Here is a 27,946-nt window from a genome sequence, read left to right on the forward strand (position 1 = left end):
TCATGCTGACAAAGTTTCATGAATTTATTTGTAAAAGAATAGACAGTGGAAATTAAAATGTCCTGTGGTACCTCTCCTGATCCAAGTCGGCCCCTTTGACGTCCAACCCCGCTTAAAGGTCACAAATAATGTTTATCAACGGCAATGTACGTTTGTATACACACTTTCTAGGAGTTCCTGAAAATAAAATTTTAGAATCAAATTAAACGAATTTATCAAGTTCTCTGCACCATTTCCACTTTCCAGTTTCTGGTGGTAAATTTTAAAGGGATCAAATGGTAGTCGGACCACCTGTAGTCCATTGTAATCTCAGTTTCGCTCGCTCAGGTCAGCAACTTTTTTAGTTTAGAATTTCGAAAATTTCACATCTACCTTTTGAATTTGACGTTTATACGATGTTTAGCGAAATATTTCAGTTTTTGAAATTGCCCTATTTATTCTCACATAAACACTTCACTGGAATGAAGATCGTGTCATGAGAGAGAGTCTTCGTTAGAAACATTTTATGGATTTAGCGTTTTAAAAAATCTTCTTTAATTTTCATCCAGGTATTCTAAAACGTTTTTGTTAACGGCATGGACGTATCCAGCAGCCACTCTCCCCTCCCCCCCCCCCCCCCTCAAGAAAAAACTGATCTTCACAAGCCGACCGCGCATCACGTCAAATCCCAAATCCCATACACAAATGCACCAAAGCAGTACCCATTTGAGCATTTGTTCCTCTTTGCGACTAAGAAACACATCTATTCTACTGAACATGTGCTCATAGCTCTTAATTTATGCATTTTAAGGCTAACATTTTCTAAACAACTTTTTCCTGTTTTGGTCCATACTCTCTCCTCCCAAAATATGGAAAAAAAAGATATTTCAGTACAAGAGATTTATCTCATAGTATTCAAGATGAAGAAATGCTCATAACTCTTTAGCTATGGGTTCTAGAACCCGTATATAGCAGACATTCTTGTTCCTGTCGTAATTCTGAATATTGATCATTTCTCTTGGGACACACTGTATAATTTTTAATGGATACCGACTGGTAGCAAATGTTCCCAGAACCGTTTATCGTCATATTCGAAAACTGTTACGCCATTCATCATGAAATGGGTTCACCACTTCCCCTTCCCTGGCCCGGATCCAGAACATGCTCTTGTTTTTGGGTACAGTACCTTTAGTTAGTGATCTTGACTTTTTTTAAAACTGTAAGAAGCACACAGTTAGATAAAAAACATTGAATTATTAAAAATGATCAGGTCCCAAAAGGATCTATCGCCAGTGAACTAGTAACCAAACGTGAACGAGTTTTCCGTCTCCCGGATCTGCTGCCGTGTGGCTGCCGCTGGCGCGTAACAGCTGTCACGTAAGCAACTGTGACGGCAGTAGCGCCTGGCGCAACGGCGATGCAGGCCCGCGAAGCGCGCTTGCTCGGATTTATTACGGAGCCTGTCTTCTCCAGGCGTAATTAGCGATTACATCTTCCACTGGGGAAGCACTTTCTCTGCTGCGCTCTCAGCACTCGTTACGCCTTGATAATTCAGGGACGGAGTCGTCTAATTTTCTCCTGCTCGTTGACGTTAACACACAACTGGGTCCACGTAAAATACTGACATTTAGAGAATGGGAGAGGCTAAACGGCAATCAGCAGATATGGTGGTAATTATCTCTTTCGCTATAGTCGTCAGCACTCTGGCGTTTACCCACCGACCGACTTCCGTCGACAGTTTGCTTTTCCTTATAGCGACGTGCAACACCTCTTTCCTTTTTGCTATAATACCAAGTTCGTGATGCATTTATACAGGGCTTATGACCGTGATCGGTAACTAATGGAATTTAAGAAACTGGACTACTGGTTTCGCCTCCAAAACACCTCATTATATGCACGAGAGCATAGATTCAAAAGCAATATTTGAACAGCAGTTAATACATTACTGGCCATTAAAATTGCTACACCAGCCGGTCGTTGTGGCCGTGCGGTTCTGGGCGCTTCAGTCTGGAACCGCGTGACCGCTACGGTCGCAGGTTCGAATCCTGCCTCGGGCATGGATGTGTGCGATGTCCTTAGGTTAGTTAAGTTTAAGTAGTTCTAAGTTCTAGGGGACTGATGACCTCAGATGTTAAGTCACATAGTGCTCAGAGCCATTTGAACCAAGCCAAAATTGCTACACCAAGGAGAAATGCAGATGGTAAACGGGTGGTTATTGGACACATATATTATACTAGAACTGACATGTGATTATATTCTCACGCAGTTTGGGTGCACAGATCCTAAGATATCAGTACCCAAAACAACCACCTCTGGCCGTAATAACGGCCTTGATACGGCTGGGAATTGAGTCAAACAGGGCTTGGATGGCGTGTACAGGTACAGCTGGCCATGCAGCTTCAACACGATACCACAGTTCATCAAGAGTAGTGACTGGCGTATTGTGACGAGCCAGTTACTCGGCCACCATTCACCAGACGTTTTCAGTTGGTGAGAGATCTGGAGAATGTGCTGGTGAGGGCAGCGGTCCAACTTTTTCTGTATCCAGAAAAGCCCGTACAAGACCTGCAACATGCGGCGTGCATTACCCTGCTGAAATGTAGGGTTTCCCAGGGATCGAATGAAGGATAGAGCCACGCTTCGTAACACATCTGAAATGTAACGTCCACTGTTCAAAGTGCCGTCAATGCGAACAAGAGGTGATCGAGACGTGTAGCCAATGGCACCCCATACCATCACGCAGGGTGATACGCCAGTATGGCGATGACGAATACGCGCTTCCAATGTGCGTTCACCGCGATGTCGCCAAACACGGATGCGACCATCATGATGCTGTAAACAAAACCTGGATTCGTCCGAAAAAATGACGCTTTGCCATTCGAGCACCTAGGTTCGTCGTTGAGTACACCATCGCAGGCGCTCCTGTCTGTGATGCACCGTCATGGGTAACCGCAGCAATGATCTCCGAGCTGATAGTCCATGCTGCTGCAAACGTCGTCGAACAGTTCGTGCAGATGGTTGTTGTCTATCAAACGTCCCCATCTGTTGACTCAGGGATCGAGAAGCGACAGCACGATCCGTTAAAGCCATGCTGATAAAATGCCTCTCATCTCGACTGCTAGCGATACGAGGCCGTTGGGATCCAGCACGGCGATCCGTATTACCCTCCTGAACCCACCGATTCCATATTCTGCTGAAAGTCGTTGGATCTCGACCCACGTTGGCAGCAATGTCGCGATACGATAAACCGCAATCGCGATAGGCTACAATCCGACCTTTATCAAAGTCGGAAACGTGATGGTACGCATTTCTCCTCCTTACACGAGGCATCACAACAACGTTTCACCTAGCAACGCCGGTCAACTGCTGTTTGTGTATGAGAAATCGGTTGGATACTTTCCTCATGTCAGCAAGTTGTAGGTGTCGCCACCGGCGCCAACCTTCTGTGAATGCTCTGAGAAGCTAATCATTTGCATATCACAGCATCTTCTTCCTGTCCGTTTAAATTCGCGTCTGTAGCACGTCATCTTCGTGGTGTAGCAATCTTAATGGCCAGTAGTGTATTGTAGCCGGGCAAAAATACGTTAATCAATTCAAATAACACATATCATTTTGAAACACTTTACCTAACATCTGAAAAGATTCGAAAAATCAACCTCTATAAACAGCTTCTATATAGCTCTTTCCAATGAGATATTAGTAGACTAGCAAGCCTCTCCCGTACATTAACATTTGCTAACTGACGTGTCTGACTTGGAAAGAATATTTGTCTTACGATATCTCTCCTAGAAATGAGCAAACTTATTTCTAGGTAAGGGAATCTTCTCAGGACAACAGTATATGGCAACACTTGTTTGAAACTCTCTTAAAGTAGAACTATATTACACAATATTCGACCACTGTATCAGATACCTTTTTAAGAATGGCTCGAAAATAAAACGTAATAAGGCGATAGTTAATTTCTTCAACAGTCATATTTTCGCTCCAGATTATGGACTCAAATAAGTACAATCTTCGTTCAAGTGTACTAGCGGTTTCACTCATATTTTTAGCTCTTTCGTTATTATTGTTGACAGTACCTAACAGCCTCTTTATAATTAATAAAGAAGGCCTTTGTAAATGAATCACGTTTCATGCTCCATCGGACAGATGGCCGTTGACGTTTAGGCGTGAAACGTCTCAAAACGGACAATCTGCAACAGTTGTCGGCGGCGGGAGCGTTGATGCCTGGGGAATGTTTTCGTGGCATTCCCCGAGCGATCTCCTCATTCAGCAAGACACAGTGGACCAACACAAGTAATCACCTATCCTTGGGGATCATTTCCACGCCTACATGCAGTTTATTTTTCCTGGGCACGATTTCATATAGCAGCAGTACAATGTAACGTGTCACACAGTATCGTAGTGAATGTTTCTGGTTCTAAGAACACCAGGATGAGTTTGATGTACTCCCTTGGCAACCAAACTCTCCCGATTTAAACCTTTTCACGCCATGGTTGACCGGTGGGAGGTGTCGGTGGTAGCGGTTACGAGTGCGTGACGTGTGTTTGCTTGTGTGTATGCGTCTTTGTTTTATTTGCTGAAGAAGGCTTTGGCCGAAAGCTATAATTGCAACAGTCTTTTCGTTGTGCCTGTCTGCATCTCATCGAATCACCTTTACGGTGAGTAGCAGTCTCTCCTTTTTCTGAAAATTCCATATTCCAACCTGGAGATTCCACCGTTTAAATTCATACGATCCAACATTCTTAAGATTTCTGTTTTTGTAATAGCCTGCCATAACGTCCCAAAATACCAACAATGATTTACACATTTTGGTGCACACTAATAACAACATTCTTTCGTCTTGTGTAGAACTCATTTTCCGCTCAGCTACAAACGTTGTTGTTGTTGTTGTGGTCTTCAGTCCTGAGACTGGTTTGATGCAGCTCTCCATGCTACTCTATCCTGTGCAAGCTTCTTCATCTCCCAGTACCTACTGCGGCCTACATCCTTCTGAATCTGCTTGGTGTATTCATCTCTTGGTCTCCCTCTACGATTTTTACCCTCCACGCTGCCCTCCAATACTAAATTGGTGATCCCTCGATGTCTCAGAACATGTCCTACCAACCGATCCCTTCTTCTAGTCACGTTCTGCCACAAACTTCTCTTCTCCCCAATCCTATTCAACACCTCCTCGTTAGTTATGTGATCTACCCATCTAATCTTCAGCATTCTTTTGTAGTACCACATTTCGAAAGCTTCTATTATATTCTTGTCTAAACTATTTATCGTCCACGTTTCACTTCCATACATGGCTACACTCCATACAAATACTTTCAAAAACGACTTCCGGACACTTAAATCTATACTGGATGTTAACAAATTTCTCTTCTTCAGAAACGCTTTCCTTCCCATTGCCAGTCTACATTTTATATCCTCTCTACTTCGACCATCATCAGTTATTTTGATCCCCAAATAGCAAAACTCCTTTACTACTCTAAGTGTCTCATTTCCTAATCTAATACCCTCAGAATCACCCGACTTAATTCGATTACATTCCCTTATCCTCGTTTTGCTTTTGTTGATGTTCATCTTATATCCTCCTTTCAAGACACTGTCCATTCCGTTCAACTGCCCTTCCAAGTCCTTTGCTGTCTCTGACAGAATTACAATGTCATCGGCGAACCTCAAAGTTTTTATTTCTTCTCCATGGATTTTAATATCTACTCCGAATTTTTCTTTTGTTTCCTTCACTGCTTGCTCAATATACAGATTGAATAACATCGGGGATAGGCTACAACCCTGACTCACTCCCTTCCCAACCACTGCTTCCCTACAAACGTAACCTAACCCAATGTCCCTGTTCTGTGTAGCAAGTGAGTGACCGTCAAGGATGTTGTCAATACTGTCCACGGACAGCACAATATTTCCGGGTGGCACAATATATATCACATTTTTTGACGTTCCCGATGTTGTTGCGCAACCCCTCAGTCTCCCCCTTGACGTTTAATATTACTGCGCATCAGGGAATATTATTGAGCGCCTAGTGGGATCTTACGGCGGAAAGTAAATATTCTGATTAATATAAATCACTTTTTCAAACCAACAGTGTACGCTGTTACAGATACCAAACCGCAAAATTATTTTACTTTGGCACTGTCAACAGAGCATAACACCTATTCTAACGCTGATTTTATTTTTTTAAATAGTTTTCTATGATCAGAACATGTAATTTTAAACCTGTCTGTAACTGCCGCTTCATCAGTGATATAGTGTTTACAAAGCTACCCCATTTTAAACAAATTACAAGTTTTCCTTTGCCATACCACAATTGTGTGTGTCTGAAAAAGCCACACTGATGGTGCGTTTGCTCTGCGTGAATGTCGGAGAGTTCTGAAGCATTGTTGCACAGTATTCTTTTGTTTACAGTGTACTGCATCAGTTTGCTTCCGACAGCTTGGGAGGCAGCGATTCTCTAATGAGTGAGACTAAATGTTGCCATTCCGTGGGATTCAGAAAGAAAATTTTTCCCTTTTGTGGCCTAAGATAAAACGATGGTGTGTCCCGTCAGTAAGCTAACTGCCCACTGAAATGCGAAAAGCGAGTCTGAAATCTTGTTACATTAGAAACAAGGGTTCAACGAAAGGTAAATCGAAATTTATTGTCTGTGAAGAACTGTGAATTGTTAATATTATTGTTGAAGGCAATGCATCTTTCACTTTCAGAACCATGTATCTGGTCTAAGAAAATTGTGAAGTGTATACTGATGCTAATTTTCTCCACTCAATAAACTGAAGATAATACCGTAGGTGTGCAGACATATGCACTAACACATTCATTTGAATCTGCTGATCATTGCAAAATTACAAAACTCACAATATGTGTTACTTCAGTCAGAAGTTATTTTCTCGTACAAAAAACACATTGAATAGAAATAGAGCAAGTACTCAGCAACAACACAAAACACAGACCTACTCAGTATTCGAAACCCAAAAGGCTTCACAACTCTGAGCAGAAATCGACCCACCCGCTGCGAAGTACCTTGCCGTCCTTTGCCGTCAATTTTCGGAGCGTCCACGAGAATTTTGTTGCCACTTCCCATACCATTAGTTCGTAAAATTCACTAATTTCAACAGGACTTGGTCTCCAAGTGTCTTATCATCTTGAATTTTGATACTATTTTTAAAGTTACTAGAACATTTCTTTGGATAATTCTATGTGCTTGTTATTTCGAATATAGCAGTGTATTGTGTAAACTGAAGCGGGAGGGTGGACAGAAAAGGGAAGGGACCAATAACGTCAACCGCATCGGGCCTTTGTGCGGAATCATGTGGAATTTACATATTACGTATCACAGCTGCAAGAGCCCGCCTGGTGTCTGTATCTGCTAGAGCAGACACCGCAAATTGATATAACTGATTCGCCTTGATGAGCAGTGCATCCACATCCTTCAGTGTGGACACACAGTTACCTCCGAACTCCAGAGGGAATCTAAAATTACTGAGCACGGATGGACGAGGACTGCGCATAGACGGCGCTGAATGAGAATGTGAGTCGGCTGGGGACCATGCCAAGACAGTCAGTGCATTTGCAATAAAAACCTTGTCCGCCTAGCGCAGTGATTAATGCAAGTGCCTAGTAAGCGGATCACGGGTTCTAGTCCCGGTCCGGCACACATTTTCGCTCGTCGCCGCTGGTGCCGCTCAACGTCCCGATGGAGCTGATATCATTACTCCCTCTCCTTTCATCTTCTTTCTCCCCCCTTCAATTTACATAATACGCATCACAAAAATGGTTCAAATGGCTCTGAGCACTATGGGACTTAACTGCTGTGGTCACCAGTCCCCTAGAACTTACAACTACTTAAACCTAACTAACCTAAGGACATCACACATATCCATGCCCGAGGCAGGATTCGAACCTGCGACCGTAGCGGTCGCGCGGTTCCAGACTGTAGCGCCTGGAACCGCTCGGCCACTCCGGTCGGCTACGCATCACAGCTGAGGATCCCGTGTGGCGTCTGTTCTTTCGTACATGTCCGAAAGAATAGACACCACGCACTCATATAATAACAAGTATGTTTTTCAATAGATGAAGAGCCAAAGAAACTGGTACACCTGCCTAATATCGTGTAGGGCCCCAGCGGTCTCGCAGAAATGCTGCATCATGATGTGGCACCGGCCTCTGTGGCCGAGCGGTTCTAGGCGCTTCAGTCTGAAACCGCGCGACCGCTATGGTCGCAGGTTCGAATCCTGCCTCGGGCATGGATGTGTGTGATTTCCTTAGGTTAGTTAGGTTTAAGTAGTTCTAAGTTTTAGGGGACTGATGACCTCAGAGCCATTTGAACTATGATGTGGCATGGACTCGACTAATGTGTGAAGTAGTGCTGCAGGAAACAGACATCATGAATCCTGCAGAGCTATCCATAAATCCGTAAGAGTACCAGGAGGGGGATATCTCTTCTGAACAACATATTGCAAGGCATCCCAGATATGCTCAATAATGTTCAGTTCTGAGGAGTTTGGTGGCCAGCGGGAGTGTTTAAACTCAGAAAACTGTTCCAGGAACCGCTCGGTAGCAATTCTGTATGTGTGGGGTATTGCATTGTCCTGCTGTAACTGCCCAGGTGCGCCGGAATGCACAATGGACATGAATGGATGCAGCTGATCAGACAGGATGCTTACATACGTGTCACCTGTCAGAGTCGTATCTAGACGATTCAAGGGTCGCATATCACTCCAACTCCACAGGCCCCACCACCTTGAACAGTTCCCTGCTGACATGCAGTATCCTTGGACGCATGAGGCTGTCTGCATACACGAGCACATCCATCCGCTCGATACAATTTTAAACGAGACTCCCCCAACCAGGCAACATGTTTACAGTCATGAAGAGTCCAATGTCGGTGTTGACGGGCTCAGGCAAGTCATAAAGCTTTGCGTCGTGCAGTTATCAAGGGTACACGAGGAGTCCTCGGCTCCGAATACCCATATCGATGATGTTTCGTTGAATGATTCGCATGCTGGTACTTGTTGATGACCCAGCATTGAAATCTGCGGCAATTTGCGGGAGGGTTGCACTTCCGTCAGGCTTAACGATTCTGTTCAATCGTCGTTGGTCCCGTTCTTGGAGGAGCTTTTTCCGACAGCAACGATGTCAGAGATTTGATGGTTCACCGGATCCATGATATTCACGGTACACTCGTGAAATGGTCGTACAAGAAAATTCCCACTTCATGGCTGCCTCTGAGATGATGCTGTGTCCCATCGCCAGTGAGCCGACTATAACACCGCGTTCAAACCCACTTAAATTTTGTTAACCTATCATCGTAGCAGCAGTAACCGATCTAAAAACTGTGCCAGACACTTGTCTTTTGTAGCCGTTGTCGACCGCAGCACCGTACTCTGCCTGTTTACATATCTCTGTATTTGAATATGCATGCCGAAACCAGTTCCTTTGGCGCTTCAGTGTATGAAAGCAACGTTCTAATTTGTAAACAAGTGAAGAAATCGAAGACGTCGCGCGAGTTCCTGTAGTAGGGAGCTGCAGACGCAAAATGGAAACGAATTCAAATCCGAGAACCGAGAAATTCGGTCGCGTTTTAGTGATCGGAAACGAATCTAAACCGGATAACTAAGAAGAGAGACATGAAAAGCGAAAACAGAAGCTAGAACTACAATAAGAGAAGTGAAAATCGAGTACTGGAAGACGATAACTGAGAACGAGAACCGTAAACCGATGCACGACGTGGGTTCTCAAGATCGCAGGGGAACTGTAATCGAAGCACTTGCGGTTCTCGTTTCCTGAACAGCCAAACAGCACTATACACCGCTGGACTGGGCTGCGAATACTGCACAAGCGCCACGCGGGATTAGCCGAGCGGTCAGGGGCGCTGCAGTCGTGGACTGTGCGGCTGGTCCCGGCGGAGGTTCGAGTCCTCCCTCGGGCACGGGTGTGTGTGTTTGTCCTTAGGATAATTTATGTTAAGTAGTGTGTAAGCTTAGGGACTGATGGCCTTAGCGGTTGAGTCCCATAAGATTTCACACACATCTGAACATTTTTGAACTGCACAAGCCGGCACTATGCAAGGGGGACTGACCCACAGAAACACATACACATTCTCTCACTCATACACACACACCCGCACACGCGTATCACGCAGATCACAATGTCCTGTTGAGTGTAGTCATACCGCAGATGGAGAGTAGATATGACGTTCTGGAGATGCGTACCGTGCACACAAGTTGGAGGCTAAAAATAGCGCTGGTGATATTAACCGGGAACGTGGCAGGCAGCTCCAAATGAGACCCAGTAGGCTGGAGCGACCTGTTTTTCCAGATCTCTAAGGATAACCGCTCGTCACAGCGCTTCCTCGTCGCTGCCTCGTCGTGCGCGCCCCGGGGTGGAGGAGGACCAACAAGTAGTCACCTGCTGTAATTAGCGTCGGCTCTCACGGGCAGACCACGGCTGTGGGGCTGTGCTCCAGGGCCATAACCAGAATAACACTACGGTGTACGGTGAGCTTCTCCTATTGCTTCGATTGACCTCAAGTCACGTTACGTTAGCTCTGATGGTACAGCAGAACATTGTTCGGTAGATGCTTAGATATTTCTGAAAGGAACTTTTTGTTTTACTATGAGTAACGGAAGTACAAATCGTCGTAGCTGTCTGGGGTTCATCACTGACAAAACTAGAGGAGAGTTAACAGATCTCGTCTACACGAGTATATCGGCGTCGTCCCTCATCACACATCCCACCCTTTTTGTTATAACTGACATTGTTCGGCAACCCAAGGTACAATGGCCGTACCGTGTTCTCTACAGAAAGAATGAAGTATTTAAGCCGTGTTTTGTAATGGAGAGATCTTATTCTAACCCTGCACAAGGTAACACGAACTTGGTAATACGTCGCGCGGCTGGTGCCAGTACTTCTGTCCCGCTAGTACCATCTTTGCTTTCGATTATACACTACTGGCCATTAAAATTGATACACGACGAAAATGACGTGCTACAGACGCGAAATATAACCTACAGGAAGAAGATGCTGTCATATGCAAATGATTAGCTTTTCAGAGCATTCACACAAGGTTAGCGCCGATGGCGACGCCTACAACGTGTTGATATGAGGAAAGTTTCCAACCGATTTCTCATACACAAACAGCAGTTGACCCGCGTTGCTTGGTGAAACGTTGTTGTGATGCCTCGTGTAAGGAGGAGAAATGCGTACCATCACGTTTCCGACTTTGATAAAGGTCGGATTGTAGCCTACCGCGATTGTGGTTTATCGTATCGCGAAATTGCTGTTCGCGTTGGTCGAGATCCAATGACTGTAAGCAGAATATGGAATCGGTGGGTTCAGGAGTGTAATACGGAACGCCGTGCTGAATCCCAACGGCCTCGAATCACTAGCAGTCGAGATGACAGGCATCTTATCCGCATGGCTGTAACGGATCGTGCAGCCACGTCTCGATCCCTGAGTCAACATATGGGGACGTTTGCAAGACAGCAACCATCTGCACGAACAGTTCGACGACGTTTGCAGCAGCATGGACTAACAGCTCGGAGATCATGGCTGCGGTTACCCTTGACGCTGCATCACAGGCAGGTGCGCCTGCGATGGTGTACTCAACGACGAACCTTGGTGCACGAATGGCAAAACGTCATTTTTTCGGATGAATCCAGGTTCTGTTTACAGCATCACGCTGGTGGCGTCCGTATTCGGCGACATCGCGATGAACGCACTTTGGAAGCGTGTATTCGTCATCGCCATACTGGCGTATCACCCGGCGTGATGGTATGGGGTGCCATTGGTTGCATGTCTGGGTCGCCTCTTGTTCGCATTGATGGCACTTTGAACAGTGGATGTGTTGCGACCCGTGGCTCTACCCTTCATTCGATCTCTGCGAAACCCTACATTTCAGCAGGACGATGCACGACCGCATGTTGCGGGTCCTGTACGAGCCTTTCTGGATACAGATAATGTTCGACTGCTGCCCTGGCCAGCACATTCTCCAGATCTCTCACCAATTGAAAACGTCTGGTCGATGGTGGCCGAGCAGCAGGCTCGTCGCAATACGCCAGTCACTACTTTTGATGAACTGTGGTATCGTGTTGAAGCTGCTTGTGCAGCTGTACCTGTACACGGCATCCAAGCTCTTCTTGACTCAATGCCCAGGCGTATCAAGGCCGTTATTACGGCCAGAGGTGGTTGTTCTGGGTACTGATTTCTCAGGATCTATGCACCCAAATTGAGTGAAAATGTAATCACCTGTCAGTTCTAGTATAATATATTTGTCCAATGAATACCCGTTTACCATCTGCATTTCTCCTTGGTGTAGCAATTTTAATGTGCAGTAATGTAATATGGCCGGCCACGAGTCAGTTGCTCATTGCGGGTCCGGCTATTTAAGTCTGCAGCGTCGAGGCCGCAGCTCACTGTGTGCTCTGTCGGTAGTGGAGTACTACGGGGTCGGGAGGTTGGCCTTTACTCGGTGCACATGCTCATTGCGCCTGTTACGAGTGGGCTGCTGCGGCCGGAGAAGGCGCCGAAGTTGGGTGCTGGCACGACGCATGGTGTTTGGTTTTGTGCTCACCACGCAGTGAACGTCGAGAAGAAGAGCTTGACGGAGCGTCGCCTGGATTAACCGTCCGCCTGCTCGTATGTGAGACTTTGGTCCCGAGTGTGCCATGGCAAGTTAAGTCACACATGCCATGATAACGGGCCTTAGGCATTCCACCTTGTTTTCTTACTACTTGATAAATGATCAGCTGATATATGTGAGCAAGAGTCGTGAGCTGCTCATTATTTAGTGACTATATGTTTATGCATCGGAAACATGGACTACCTATGCCAAACAAGAACGTCGCCTTAATGTTTTCCACATGCGGTGCCTGAGATCCATGCTCGGAGTAACGTGGAAGGACCGAGTGACCAACGAAGCAGTGCTATCTAAAACTAACTGCAACACTGTTTCAGCTATCTTGAAGCAGAGACGACTACGCTGGCTGGGACACGTCCACCGTATGGATCCTGACAGATTACCACGTGAGGCGATGCTTGGAGAGATCTCTATCGCCAAAAGACCTGCAGGACGTCCTGTATTGAGGTTCGAGGATTCCTGTAAACCAGATATCGAGAGCTTTGGAATCGACACAAACAGATGGGAGGCACGGGCTAGCATGAGACCAGAGTGGCGTGATGATATATCATCTGGAATGTCAAAGCATGATGAAGGCTTGTTAGACAGATTAAGGCAGAAAAAGCTTCGCAATGCAACCACTGCTCCTGCCTCAGCAGCCAGATACACTTGTGACAATTGCGGCAAGAGATGCCGTGCTGCCATTGGCTTGAGAAGTCATATGAAAAAATGCAACCCATAAACACACAGACACTGCAACAAAAAATGGTTCAAATGGCTCTGAGCACTATGGGACTCAACTGCTGTGGTCATCAGTCCCCTAGAACTTAGAATTACTTAAACCTAACTAACCTAAGGACATCACACACAACCATGCCCGAGGCAGGATTCGAACCTGCGACCGTAGCAGTCGCACGGTTCCGGACTGCGCGCCTAGAACCGCGAGACCACCGCGGCCGGCCACTGCAACAATCATCTACCAAGATGTCGTGGCCAATATATATATATGGTTGTGCTAACCCTGCTTTTTAAACACAATTATCGACACATTAGTGACGAGTAACGAAAGAGTAAGTAAGTAAGTAAGAAAGAGTAAGTAAGTAAGTAAGTACTGGGAGATGAAGGAGCTTGCACAGGATAGAGTAGCATGGAGAGCTGCATCAAACTAGTCTCAGGACTGAAGACCACAACAACAACAACAACAACGACGGACGAGGCTGTCTCCTGAAATCACATCATGTTTCTTGAAAATACAGTTTTGCTCGACATTGTCATTAAAATAAACTCAGCTGTTACTATCGCGTGGTGTTATTGTGTTTAAATGAATGCTTAAGTTGCTGAGTTAAAAAACTTTTCCAGGCGAACTTTCCTGTTTTAAATGTTATGGTTTTATGTCTTGTGTAGTATGAATGTGTCAATACATGTGTGCTGGTACAGTTGATTTATGTTTCAGTTACGTGGAGGGCAGTGCATTTCGTCCGGTACGGTGGGGCGTGGCATCGCGGCTTGACGACTTGGCCGTTGCCAGCGGAACTGCGATTCGTTTGTCCGGCTCCATGTGGAGGCCCTCTTCCTCGGTCACGTCTTTCTGTTGAGTATTGTTTCACTCTTTGTTTCCGGCCCCGTCAGGTCATTAAGCTTGGTAGCCACTCTGGCGAATGTGCTTTGGACTTGTAGTATGACTTCGATCTTGTAATGTTGAGTGGCACTCTGTCATTAGTGCCTGAACAGATTCATTAAGGCTCGGCTTGGTTAATTGTCCCTTGTTTTAGCATTCAGGATGTTGTCATTTGTACCTCATGTGTTAGTTGTAGAGGTTTAAATTTTTGTAAAGCAAGGTTTTATGTGTGTATTTTACCAGGCAATATTTAAGGTGCAAGGGTCTCTTTTATTAATTGTTTGTCATTCTAATTAGTGTTAATCTGTACTGATTATTCTTTAGTCAGAAGTTTGCGCACCAGCTGCCTTGAGTAGGAAGCGTTAGGATTTTAGAAGTTACTTTTTTATTCTTTGGGTTTTGTAATATTTGTTTACGTTATTCCTTCGGTATGAAATGCTATTGCAAAGGGGTGTCATTGGATAGCCTAGTCTTGCCTGTTGGAGTTTAGCAAGTTTGTTTTATTAAATATTTGTGCCAGGAGCAACTTTAATTAATGCTTTATACGTTGGTTAAGTAAATGTTCATAATCGTTTGAGAAACGTTTTATGGTAATTGTTCTGAAGTTGTTAAACAGCAAGCTGCCTGTATTAAATTGTGTAAGGTAAATAAAATTGTTTAACACAAGCTGTGTATGTTCGATATTATGGCCCTGCTGCTATCTGTGTAATGCTAAGATGCAAATGTGCGTCCCTTGGTACAACTATAGGATGACAACTATTAGATCTTTGCATGCAGCTGGTATGTTTCTGATCTGTACTACCGACTACAACTGTCTTGGACTGGGAAACTGGTAATTTCAAAGAAGCATTGCAACACACCACATTTGTTAACATGCATTTGTCCAGAAGACATGATATTAAGCAGTAAACGAATGGAAACTTACTTAATCTAATTGTCACTTACATATTTGCAGCTGAGTGGAACTAAATGGGAGAAAGGTCAGCGCAAGGGAGGAGGAAACTGAAGCTACGCTGGGGCGGGGGGGGGGGGGGGTGTCAATCACGCAAATACAAGACTTCCTCCCTTAAAGGAAGCTAGAAACAAAAGCGAACACTGCTACTTTAGCGTTGAAAGCTATAGAGTATGTACGAAACAAATTGATGGAGGGCAGTTAAAGCTCCGCAAATTAACACTTAGTTAGTTAATAACAGGGTGGACTATTTAGTGACAGAGTAATTTTGAAAGAATAAACCGGACTCTCGCAGGAGCCGAAACATTGATTCTAAATGATTTCATAATTTAAGTATTACCCAAAGGAGAAATGATGAAAATACTTGTGAAACTACCAATAACTTCGGAGTCCACAACTCGTTGTTACCCACGTTTACAGCGACTTGTTTCAGCGTACTGGCTGGAACAGCTTCGGACGGTAGCAACCTAGCAACCTCTTTGGTTTACCACCACTCATCTACTGCATCTGACATGAATCTCTTTTATACAGCACCCTAAAGATTATCTGAGAACGTCAGCACTGGTTAACTCTAGGTTACTCGCATCTTTTATCTGACCATACAAGACAAAGAAATTATTCTTCATTATCTCTACAATTTCCCAACGCAGCCTGACTAAACTTTATAATTACTCAAATATATGACTGCAATTTCAGCTTCCCTAAAAGCTAACACAGCGACCGGCAAACTTTCAAAAAAAATGGTTCAAATGGCTCTGAGCACTATGGGACTTAACATCTATGGTCATCAGTCCCCTAGAACTTAGAACTACTTAAACCTAACTAACCTAAGGACATCACACAACACCCAGCCATCACGAGGCAGAGAAAATCCCTGACCCCGCCGGGAATCAAACCCGGGAACCCGAGCGTGGGAAGCGAGAACGCTACCGCACGACCACGAGATGCGGGCAGGCTAACTTTCGTTTTAGCAGAGAGGATTAAATTACCGCAGATATGAACCCTTACTGTGGAATCATCGTAACGTAAGGGCAGCCTCTCTCTACTTGACCACGTGGTCTAGCACAAAGAAACAAGCCTATTTCACAAAGGTGTCAATTTAAAGAATCTAGATTCCACATGTATATCACAAAACACTGAAACAATGCAGGCAACTGTAACCTGGAGAGTGAGAATCTTTACCCTAATAGCCACTGCAACAGACTTCTCGCGTCTAACGGACAGAGGTCGGATGCCAAACCGAGCATGTCAAAGAAATTCTTGGATTTACCGGACAAACAGTGCAAAAAAAGCTGCGAACGCGCTCTAAATGAAGGACTGCCTGACTCACTCACGAACTTGTACCAACGATGCTGGAGTTCACGAAGAACACTCATGCTTACCAACACGGAACCTCACCGTGGAGCCTCCAGCCACGACCAGCAACATACTAGCACTGACCGACGATTCCTTGTCTCCAGAGAGGAACTGGGGCCGTTGGAAGTGAACACTGGTGCTCTCCTACACCGGCCAATCTGAGGGCGCGGAATTCCCAGGGAGTCTACTTTGCGGTGTTAAGAGAGTGAGAAGTGAAATTTCGTAGCTTGTATGACAGCTTGAGAGGCTAAGAAGAGGGACAACTTTGGTCACCCTCTGGCACTCCAACTAGTCCCCCATGCTCTTCTGGTGCCCTAGAACAACAACGATCAAGGAGACTAACGTGGAGGCATCATAGCTACAGGGAGGCTGCTGGATTGAGTGCACAAATAAAGAAAAAATGTCCTGCACTCAGCCTCTCTCACTAAACAGCTGTTATATTAAAATGAGAACTTATCTAGCCATATAGGCATTCAGCTGCAGTTATAAGAGACCGATGGAAAATACTTTCGTTACAAAAAGAATAAAATACAAAAAGTGTGCGTAGTGAATGAGAATGAAATACATGTCTTTCAGTGTTGGTCAAAATTCACCGCTGATGATGTTTCACTGAAGGAGAATAAGGATTAATAATTTATTCACGGATTTGTTTTATTAATATAACGAAATTGCCTTTGCAAACGTTTTGCAAAGCTGTTCTGTAAATTGTATTGATTGATGCAGACTCCTTGAGTTCCTCTTTGCGATCTGCACAAGCTCCAAGCCAATCAGGGAAGCGCGCGATGAAATACGATTATGTGGGCGAGAGAGTTCGGTACGCACTGAGGTCTGGACGTCGGGAAGACCTAGTGGGAGCAGTTCAGAGCTGATGGCTGCAGTTCTGGAGAGTTTTGGTAAGACCGTTTCGTCGTGGTTGTCAATGGCAACACTTAAGACATTTCAGTCTTGCGATATGCATATTCATACTTTATTTTGCTATCATTTCGCGTGTTAAACATGTGACGAATTGCGAACGTGATCTGGTATTTAAGCGTAAGGGATTAAAGAGGTTCAGAGATGATGTCAGAGATGAATTGTTTTCGATAAGTTGGAAGCTGATTACAAGACCGCTGCGCAGTTATTTAAACCGATGCTTCGTGTGCCCCGTTTTGTCATTGTCTCTGTACTTCAATACCTTACTGGCAGAAATGTACAGAAAACTTGAATTTCTTTGCCTGCTAGAAATTCGATTCATGTTCATGTGTATTGTGATGCCTAGCCTAAATGGTTTATGTTCTTGTTTGATCAGACGGAGGTCAGTATAGAGTATCAGTTCAGCATTAGTGACAGTCATTTCCCCTCTCCCAAGTCGTTTATTTAATTTTCGTACAAAATTTTGATGCACTCTTTGTGTGGTGTCATACTGAGCACAGGTGTTACCAACGTCTCAGTTTGTCTATTCAGTGATTATCAACGGTACAGAGAATGAAGTAACTCAATCGTATACAGCTCTCCCACATTATCAGTATAAATGTCCAGTTCTATTGGACGGCTGTTTTTCAGGTTGCGAATGTTAAGTTCAGAGGCTGTCTCTGGAATGAAGATTTCTGTGGATATTTCTGCACAGCGTGCGTGTTTATATAACCACGATACAAGTTGCACAGGAAGGGGAGCGATGCCTTTAGCTTTTGCAATACTAAATGCCAGTTTTGTCTTTGAAGTACGTCGTTATTCACCTGGAATGGTGTGACTTTATCAGCCATAGAGCGTTTTCAGCATTGTTATTAAATTCATAGGGAATCATCCCATTCCACTATGTTTGGCTACAAACTGACAAATCCACACATTGTAATTCTGATTATTTTTACAAGTGATCCATCACTGATATTCAGTCATGTAAGTTATTCCCGTCAATTTCCAGTTGCGCGGTTTATTGTACGTGGGTCCTCTTTTTAATTTCAAAGACATAATGCGTTACAAAATTGATCATTAGGGTTATAAATACTTATATAACAAACATATCTACAATAAATCAGGCCTTAACCTAGCTAACAATGTTTTTAGATCAGTTCTCAACGCATCCACTTACAGAATCTGGGGAAAAGAAATGGTCACTCCTGTTGCAATCCCGTGGTCTATTTCATTTTTAACAGCGAAAGGCTGGAATGGAAACAAATGGAAGTACTGCAATGATATGAGAAAAACTGAAACAATACGCAGAAAATTAGGTGCCATCTTTTTGTTCCTATCCATGTACAAGTGAAAGACTGGACTGTTTGACTTCAGATATCCGTCAGATGGACTCGGCTTGAGACAATTTGTCTTCGGACTGATGAGTACGTGGTGTGGTTCTGCAGTTCGTCGTAGTGTCCACACCTCTGAGTTACGAAGTGGTTACGTTGTCTCAACGAGAACTACTATTCCGCAGACTAGAAGTAGCACAGTTCCATTCGAGAAAACAAGTTGATGTACCTCCTTGGATAATAATAGTATGAATTATTTTGTGGGACTCTTGCGCTTACTAGACAAGATGTCTCCATTTTTGATTGTAAACTATTCGAATTTCATCTAATGGATTACTTATTTTCTAATTACTAGGATCATCTATGGGCATAGAACGTTTCCTCTTTCCAGCTACTTCTGAAAAGCTAAATCCGTTACGTAAGGACTGCTTGCAGCTAGTAGGACATAAATTATTTGACCAATCTATTTCCCTGAACTTCTGCTAGGTACATGACACAACCCACTTCTCATGTTGCACTAAGTGTACATCCCTTTCCGTTTTCGCTTCATGTAGAGGATCTTGGTACTCCAATGTTCTGCGAGTTTACGTATCCATGCTTCATCAGAAAATAGAACATTTAGGCACCAACCTCTCTACCAGACGCAGATTGAATAGCCGTTTGCCGTACTGACGGTGATAAACAGTGTTTGAAGTGCTAAATGACGCAACGATTTTCTTGCACTTCTTTCCAACACTGCTCCTCCTTCATTCATTCACTCATCACTCATTCATTCATTAAGCACTAAATCCTGCAGCAGTTCCAAGATGTGCATGAAACACTGGAACCACTATCAACGAACTAGTGGCCCATGTCAGGTATTGGTGTTGTCCATAAGACTTATTAAAAAATTCTACAGGTATCAACCGTATGCTGGACATTCCTTCTCTATATGCCAATACAATATTAACCTACTGAAACAAAATTGTGGAATATGTGCTAATAAAATAATATAAAGTAAAGGACGTAAAAAAAACCTGCCTACATTGTAAGAAACGGTGTTCAGTAAACGAGAAGGAGGCAAGGAAAATCCCAGCTTTACAAATAATGTCCTGTAGATCAGTTGTAAGCACTTCAGCAATGCATGTAATGAAAGGAACAGCTGAAACAATGAGTACCTGGGGCCTACATAAAATTACTTTGTATTACAGCACAGATGACATAACGAAATACAGAAGATGCAACCAAGTACAGAGGATGTGAAGAAGACAGTTCGAACGAATAAGAAAGACCAAAAGTTTCAGAAGAGCATATACTGAAGCCTGGTGGACCTTATCTTTTAGAGCAGACAGACCGTATTACGCTGATTTTCAACTCAGATGTGTTTGTTGTTTGCTGCAGTCAGATTTGAAGCCTTTTATAGATTAATCATCGGACACTTAGCGCAGGTATCGAAATGAAATACACCTAAATTTTCATTTTGTTGTTGTTACACTGCATCCTCTATATATCTTAGACGAGTGGATTCTGGATGCTACAAAAACAATCAACTAAGAACAATAAAATATTTGTTGGCCATAACTTCTTAGAGCAATTAGGAGAAAAAAATATTGCGTCGAAGATCATTGAATTGCGACACATGTCAAAGAGACGAAACAAAGCGTGTTTTATGGCTTGCAGTATGCCTTGGAATTTATTGGAGCGCGCCAGGGCGTTCCGCGAGGAAAATTATTCTCACAAAGCTTAAAACAGATTTTTATTGAAACGATGGAAACGAGCATTGATACTTGACTTTTCAATATGGGAACCATTTTTTTCCTTTTCTGTTAAGTTTTTGGCAATTTTTATTTAGCTCTTTGACTCTAAATGGCCCAATTCTGCTGACTGACTTCGAAGGATCGATGATATAGTGTGAATTTCGTTTTTTAGCGGCTGGGTTGACTGAAACTGAATGCCGGTAAGCAGTACTGACTCCTTCACGACCCCTGTCAAATTTACACACCAGACCACAATGTGCTTAATGGGCTTCACGAATCAATAAATAAGATGATTCTTAAATGATTTATACAGAACATTTCGACGACCGTTAACTCGGCGTATCAGTTCTGCTCTCGTAAATATAATTGCACTATAGAGTGTTGTATACTAGTTCACGTAAGCAACGACCAGAAGTCAGTTAATACCGGCCGATGTGATTTGATTTCTATCGGTTCAATCAATTCCATCAGCTACCTCCCTGAAAGACTTCTTGGAATGCCCATATGAACTGTGCACAGCAATCAGCTCACTCTTTTGGAAAGCATGTGGCCAGTACACTACGATTTAACGATTTACATTGAGCGAAATTTGATGACTACAAAAGTCTGGTTAAGCCTCAAAGATGATCTGAGAACAGTAAAGCTAAGAAGGCAATAATGGAAGCCGGCATAGCTTTTTTCCCGCTTTCCTTTGTTGTATAATACAGCAGCTAGCTCACAAACACGCAAGGAAGAATGATTTAGAAATGAACGAATTGTGCGTTCCCTAATGCAGTGCTTTGTTTTACCCTGCCTTGCACACGGTGACGAGTGAAAATGATGTGTAATGAATGTATGATGCCATGGCCTCTTGGAGCAAATCGAGCCTTCACTTATAGGCTTTGTGTATGTATTGTTTACATAAGCGGGTCTGTTTCCATACGCTCTGCACCACTAGAAAAAATGTAACCCTGTGGACGCCTGCCCTTAGTCGAAATTTGTCTTCTATGTTAAGCAGGTCTATCATCAAAAATCTGAAACCAGTCGTGGGTGTGCGTAGCAAATTTTCTAGTGGGGGGGGGGGGACAACACCCTAAAATTGCCATTATTTGAGATAAAACAGTCAGTCGGTTTCGAAACACATCATGCCACAAGAAGTAAATTCTGTATGTAACACGAAATACTTATTACACGCCAGAGAATTGATGTGTATCCACTTAATATACGAATAAAAATTCTGTATTCCAGAAAGGGTGTAGGGGTTAAAGTGACCGATCTTGCCCCCTCCCCCTCGTCCTTTCCCTCCTTTGTGGACTCCTATGAAACTAGATACACTACATCTTCACGTACTGAATAACGTAGCTGTATGAGCGCCTGTGTACGTTAGTATACTACGGTTTAAGGTAACTATATGGTTCGTTATTTAACTGCTTATTTCCCGTTCCTGCAAAATGTAGATAACAACTTGGAGCAATATAGCAGTTTATGTATAAATGATAAACAGATACGAATATTAGTATAACATATTAAGAAAATAAAATGAACCGACTAATGGAAGCAAAACTCAGCTGAAGTGTGTATGGATGCTAAAAAAGAATACTGTGTTTGCTTGAGGCAGACCCCTAATTAATAATTGCATAGGGTGTTAGGGGTATAAATGAAGATATCTTCATGGGTGACTGAGGACAGTATATTGAACAACATTACATCGATATTTACATTATTTGCAGACTAATAATTATAGTTATTAGGAGTAGTACGTTATTAGGTTGGTTAGTGCCTCTAAGCACGTGTGGCAAGAGCAAAAGATTAATGCGTATTTTCCCCTGGGAAGGAGGTCAGGTGAGGTATGAACAAGTGGAGGCAAAATGGTTAGTCCATACTGACTGGCGTAGTACACTTAGTGGTGCAGTTACGACTATGCAGAAAACACGAGGTTGTAAAATTTGTGATATGTTTGTGGGAAGTCTGTTTAGCAGGGAAAAAACAACCAACACATTACTGTTTGTACATACTGTATTAAGGCACCACATAGAAAAATGTATGCACTTGTACTCTTAACATCCTGTATGATACTGCGTGAAGAGTTTGACAGAGCACTGAAAGACCTGAGTCGAAACAAGGCCCCCGGAGTAGACAACATTCCATTAGAACTACTGACAGCCTTGGGAGAGCCAGTCCTGACAAAACTCTACCATCTGGTAAGCAAGAGGTATGAGACAGGCGAAATACCCTCAGACTTCAAGAAGAATATAAAAATTCCAATCCCAAAGAAAGCAGGTGTTGACAGATGTGAAAATTACCGAACTATCAGTTTAATAAGTCACAGCTGCAAAATACTAGCGCGAATTCTTTACAGACGAATGAAAAACTGACAGAAGCCGACTTCGAGGAAGATCAGTTTGGATTCCGTAGAAATGTTGGAACACGTGAGGCAATACTGACCCTATGACTTATCTTAGAAGAAAGATTAAGGAAAGGCAAACCTACGTTTGTAGCATTTGTAGACTTAGAGAAAGCTTTTGACAATGTTGATTGGAATACTCACTTTCAAATTCTGAAGGTGGCAGGGGAAAAAACTGGGAGCGAAAGGCTATTTACAATTTGTACAGAAACCAGATGGCAGTTATAAGAGTCGAGGGGTATGAAAGGGAAGCTGTGGTTGGGAAGGGAGTGAGACAAGGTTGTAGCCTATCCCCGATGTTATTCAATCTTTATATTGAGCAAGCAGTGAAGGAAACAAAAGAAATATTCGGAGTAGGTATTAAAATCCATGGAGAAGAAATTAAAACTTTGAGGTTCGCCGATGACATTGTAATTCTGTCAGAGACAGCAAATGACTTGGAAGGGCAGTTGAACGGAATGGACAGTGTCTTGAAAGGAGTGTATAAGATAAACATCAACAAAAGCAAAATGAGGATAATGGAATGTAGTCGAATTAAGTCGGGTGATGCTGAGGGAATTAGATTAGGAAATGAGACACTTAAAGTAGTAAAGGATCTTTGCTATTTGGGGAGCAAAATAACTGATGGTGGTCGAAGTAGAGAGGATATAAAATGTAGACTGGCAATGGCAAGGAAAGCGTTTCTGAAGAAGAAAAATTTGTTAACATCGAGTATAGATTTAAATATCAAGAAGTCGTTTCTGAAAGTATTTGTATGGACTGTAGCCATGTATGAAAGTGAAACGTGGACGATAAATAGTTTAGAGAAGAATATAATAGAAGCTTTCGAAATGTGGTGCTACAGAAGAATGCTGAAAATTAGAGGGGTAGATCACATAACTAATGAGGAGGTATTGAATAGAATTGGGGAGAAGAGGAGCTTGTGGCCCAACTTGACTAGAAGAAGGTATCGGTCGGTAGGACATGTTCTGAGACATCGAGGGATCACCAATTTAGTATTGGAGGGCAGTGTGGAGCATAAAAATCGTAGAGGCAGACCAAGAGATGAATACACTAAGCAGATTCAGAAGGGTGTAGGCTGCAGTAGGTACTGGGAGATGAAGAAGCTTGCACAGGATAGAGTAGCATGGAGAGCTGCATCAAACCAGTCTCAGGACTGAAGACTACAACAACAACATGTGCACAAGCTAAATTATGTTCTACGTTAATGTAGGCTATGTGAAAAATCGAAATTTTGTTCTTCCACCAACACCCGTGGGTAAATTACTGCATACTCCTCTGTGTAGGCTCTAGCGAGTAGCTGATGCGAACTGGTAGCTCCAAGACTTGATGTACGGCCCCTCGTATCGGTGTTATTGATGCCGTCACTTCGGGAAATAGCAGCAAACAGGAACACGGTAGTACACGCGAGGGTGACATCGCAGTAACAAATGTAGTCCGCAACAATAGCGCCAGAGTTGTTTACCGGCGCTCCCACCTCGTGGGAGAGGCGGTCACCAGGGGAGGCTGGCAGCGAGGCGGCGCTGAGGGCAGACAGACGGCCCGGCCCTCATTCTCGCCGGGGAACCCCCGCGGCGTCGCCATCAATATGGCGGGCGCTCGTTTGTGGCGCTTCTGGGCGGCGCGTGCCGCGGCCAAAAAGGGACCAGCGCGGCTCGGAGCGAGCGGCACACGGCCCAACACGGCGGGACCACCCGCTGCTGTGCGCGGGAGTACTCTCCGAGTGTCCGCGCCGAGACCGGCGGGCCGCGCCGACGGCTACAAGCACCAAAACAAAACACACTCAAAAACGCAAGGGGTTATCGCAAAGCTTGGCTGGAGCAGAAGACTCTCTGCCGTTTAAACTCTCGGGAAACGGCACGGAGGCCATGCGGAATACGTCACGCAAATAATAAAATACACAAAACCGGACATGTCACCTAATAAATATGCTTACATAATAATTAAAACTTTATATTCTAAACAATTATTCTGGATAACAAAAATGCATATAATCCTACTACTAAAACTTATTCGTTTATATTCAAAATTAGTACGAGATTTCACTTCCACTCAATGACATTATTTATTTGCGAACTTAAGCTACAAAATAACTGGAAAATCTCGTACTCTGACACAGGGTCTCAACCCAGGTTCCTACGCTGTGATCTAGTACGAGCTGCCCCGCGGAGTGGCCGCTCGGTTACAGGCGTCACATCACAAATTGCGCGGCCCCTCCCGCCAGAGGTTCGAGACCTACGGCGGGCATGGGTGTGTGTGTTGTTCTTAGCGTAAGTTAGTTTAAATAATGTGCAAGTCTACGAACCGATGACCTCAGCAGTTTGGTTCCCTAAGAATTCACACACATTCGAACATTTATTACGAGCTGAGTACACCGTCGATACATCGACAATCGACAACCGTTGTGGAATCTATTTTGGCCATCTTGATCCACCTTGATTCGACCCAAAAACAGTGCCACGTATGAGGAGCGTTCAATAAATAAGGCTTTTTTTCTGAAAGCAGTTTGGTTCCATTCTGAATTCCAATACACCATATTATTCCCCGCTGTTTTGCCTACAAAACTCGCCTTTTCAGCAGAATCTTCGACCAATGCGATGGCTTTACGCCACCTTATTGAGACAGCCTGTATGCCCCGCATTGCACCACTCTACTGGTCGACGTCGGAGCCACCTGTTGCTACGTCAGTAACCTCTCCATCATCCATGCACTGCTTCCCGAGGGGTGTAACCTTCACTGGGCCAACCAGATGTGAGCCGGAAGAGACGGAAGGTGCGAGATTCGGCTGTAGAGTGCAGCAGGAAGAACAGTCCAATGAAGTTTTGTGAGCTCCTCCCGGGTATTCAGACATGTGTGAGGCCTTGCGTTGTGATGGAGAAGGAGAAGTTGGTTTGCATTTTTGTGGCGATGAATATGCCGAAGTCATTACTTCAACCTCCTAGGGGTAGCACAGTATACTTCAAAATTGATCATTGCACCATGAGGGCGGACATCAGATAGAATAACCCCTTCAGAATCCGAGAAGACCATCGCCCGGACTTAACCGGCCGAGGGTGCAGCTTTGAACTTTTTCTTCGAAAGAGAGGTCACTCCACGGATTGGCGTTTTGTTTTATCGCCTCTGACGGTGTTCGCCAAAATAATTGTCGCGATCAGCCTCGTAAAGTGCAAAGCAATTCCGCACAGATGGTACTTTGTTGCTCTTTATGGTCTTCTTTTAGACAGTGATGAACCCAGGCGGGACACACGTTGAGTACAGCAAATGGTGGACGACTGTGTCAGCCATATCACACAGTCGTGCGTTGAGATGTTTGATTGGGGATCCGTCGATCATCTCGAATGAGGGTGTCCTCAACTTCCGGCACTGCTGCGTGTGGCTGGCCAGCATGCGAGCGATCCGACAGGTTTGCGCTACCTTGTTGCGATGATGAGTTGCCTGCCGACTCACCGTACTTTTGTTCACTGTCAGGTCTCCGTAACCATTTTGCAATAGTCTGCGAATATTCGGGATATGCTGGTTTTCCACCTAGAGACACAGCTGTCTGCTTGGAACTCATCTCCGTTACAGAAGCCATTTTGAAGGCTTTGTATAGTGCCGCCACCAATCGGAACTTCATGAAAGTACAGGGGCTGAAGCGTCAATATTCCACAAGGTCCCACAACAAATTCCACATTTTTCAACCATAAGTGGCCGAGATAAAAAATCCGTTGCATTACTTATTGAATGCCCCTGTTATAGTGCACACAAAACTCTGTGGTCGCCAGACGCGCAGTAGGCTGTGGAAGTGTGAGGGGAGCGGTTGTGGTGGGGGGCTGTTCAGTGCGCTGTAGAGGAAGCGCCGAGATCTGGAGGGGAAAGTGCTGTCCTCAACTGAAGCTTATGCTCACGTTTTCTGTAAATATTAAGTGGGGCACCTTCATGCCCACACTTGCATGGTAACCATCAGAAACATCTACTGTCACCTGTGCATCTGTTAGTATGTAAAAATAATTCCGCCGAAAATGCAGCGATTTATTTTCGCCTGGCTTGTTAACCAGTTTTAACTTTCTGACAAGCCTCACGGGGAGCGAATTTTGAAAAAAACCTACGCATTTATCTATTTTCCATGTCAACATTTCCTTCTTTTTCCAAAACATAGCGCAGTTTACTCAGTGTCACCTAACTAACGTTATATGCAGATACAACTGTGAGAGAATTCAGAAACGTTGTTTTATTAAGATAATTAAGTGAGGACCTGAGGAAAAGTAAAGGCAGTAAGTAATGAAAACGCACGTCATCAGTATATGGTTCAAATGGCTCTGAGCACTATGCGACTTAACTTCTGAGGTCATTAGTCGCCTAGAACTTAGAACTACTCAAACCTAACTAACCTAAGGACATCACACACATCCAAACCCGAGGCAGGATTCGAACCTGCGACCGTAGCGCTCGCTCGGTTCCAGACTGTAGCGCCTAGAACCGAACGGTCACTCCGGCCGGCTCATCAGTATAAAAAAAGAGTAATGTCTTCACATATGTTGATCCAATACGCACAGCATTTCTCGTTCCATAAGCTATCGATGGCCCTTAAAAATTACATACTTTCATCTAAATAATTTTGGAATTACTCGGTAGATAATTAAGTTATACATAAGAACTATATGATAAAATACTCTCCTCTTTGTGTACTATCACTTGCTAAAATCTCACTTCGATATCTGAAACAGTTTATGAAATGTGAGGAATATTGTCAATATTTCACTCTGGCTGTGTCGCTGGTTCGGCGCGATCGCAAATGAGGTTCCTGCATCACGTCAATTTTCTCGAGATTGGTGATAGATACCTCTACCTACGTCTAAAGAAAAATTCAACACGTTAGCTAAATTTTATCCGCAACAAGATATTATGTAATATGCTCCAAACGCAAAATCATAACGACTTCTATTTTTCACTGCACACTTTTCCGAATCTCGCGCAGTGTCTTAGTTTCACATAAGTATCACAATAACTATGACCATTAAGGAAACGATGGTCATATAACCATGAACCTGACTTATAAAGCTATCAGCAAAGCAAAAATGTAACCTTTTTACAGAATAGTTTCT

Source organism: Schistocerca piceifrons, chromosome 5 (assembly GCF_021461385.2).
Source record: "Schistocerca piceifrons isolate TAMUIC-IGC-003096 chromosome 5, iqSchPice1.1, whole genome shotgun sequence".
In the NCBI taxonomy this organism is placed as follows: domain Eukaryota; kingdom Metazoa; phylum Arthropoda; class Insecta; order Orthoptera; family Acrididae; genus Schistocerca; species Schistocerca piceifrons.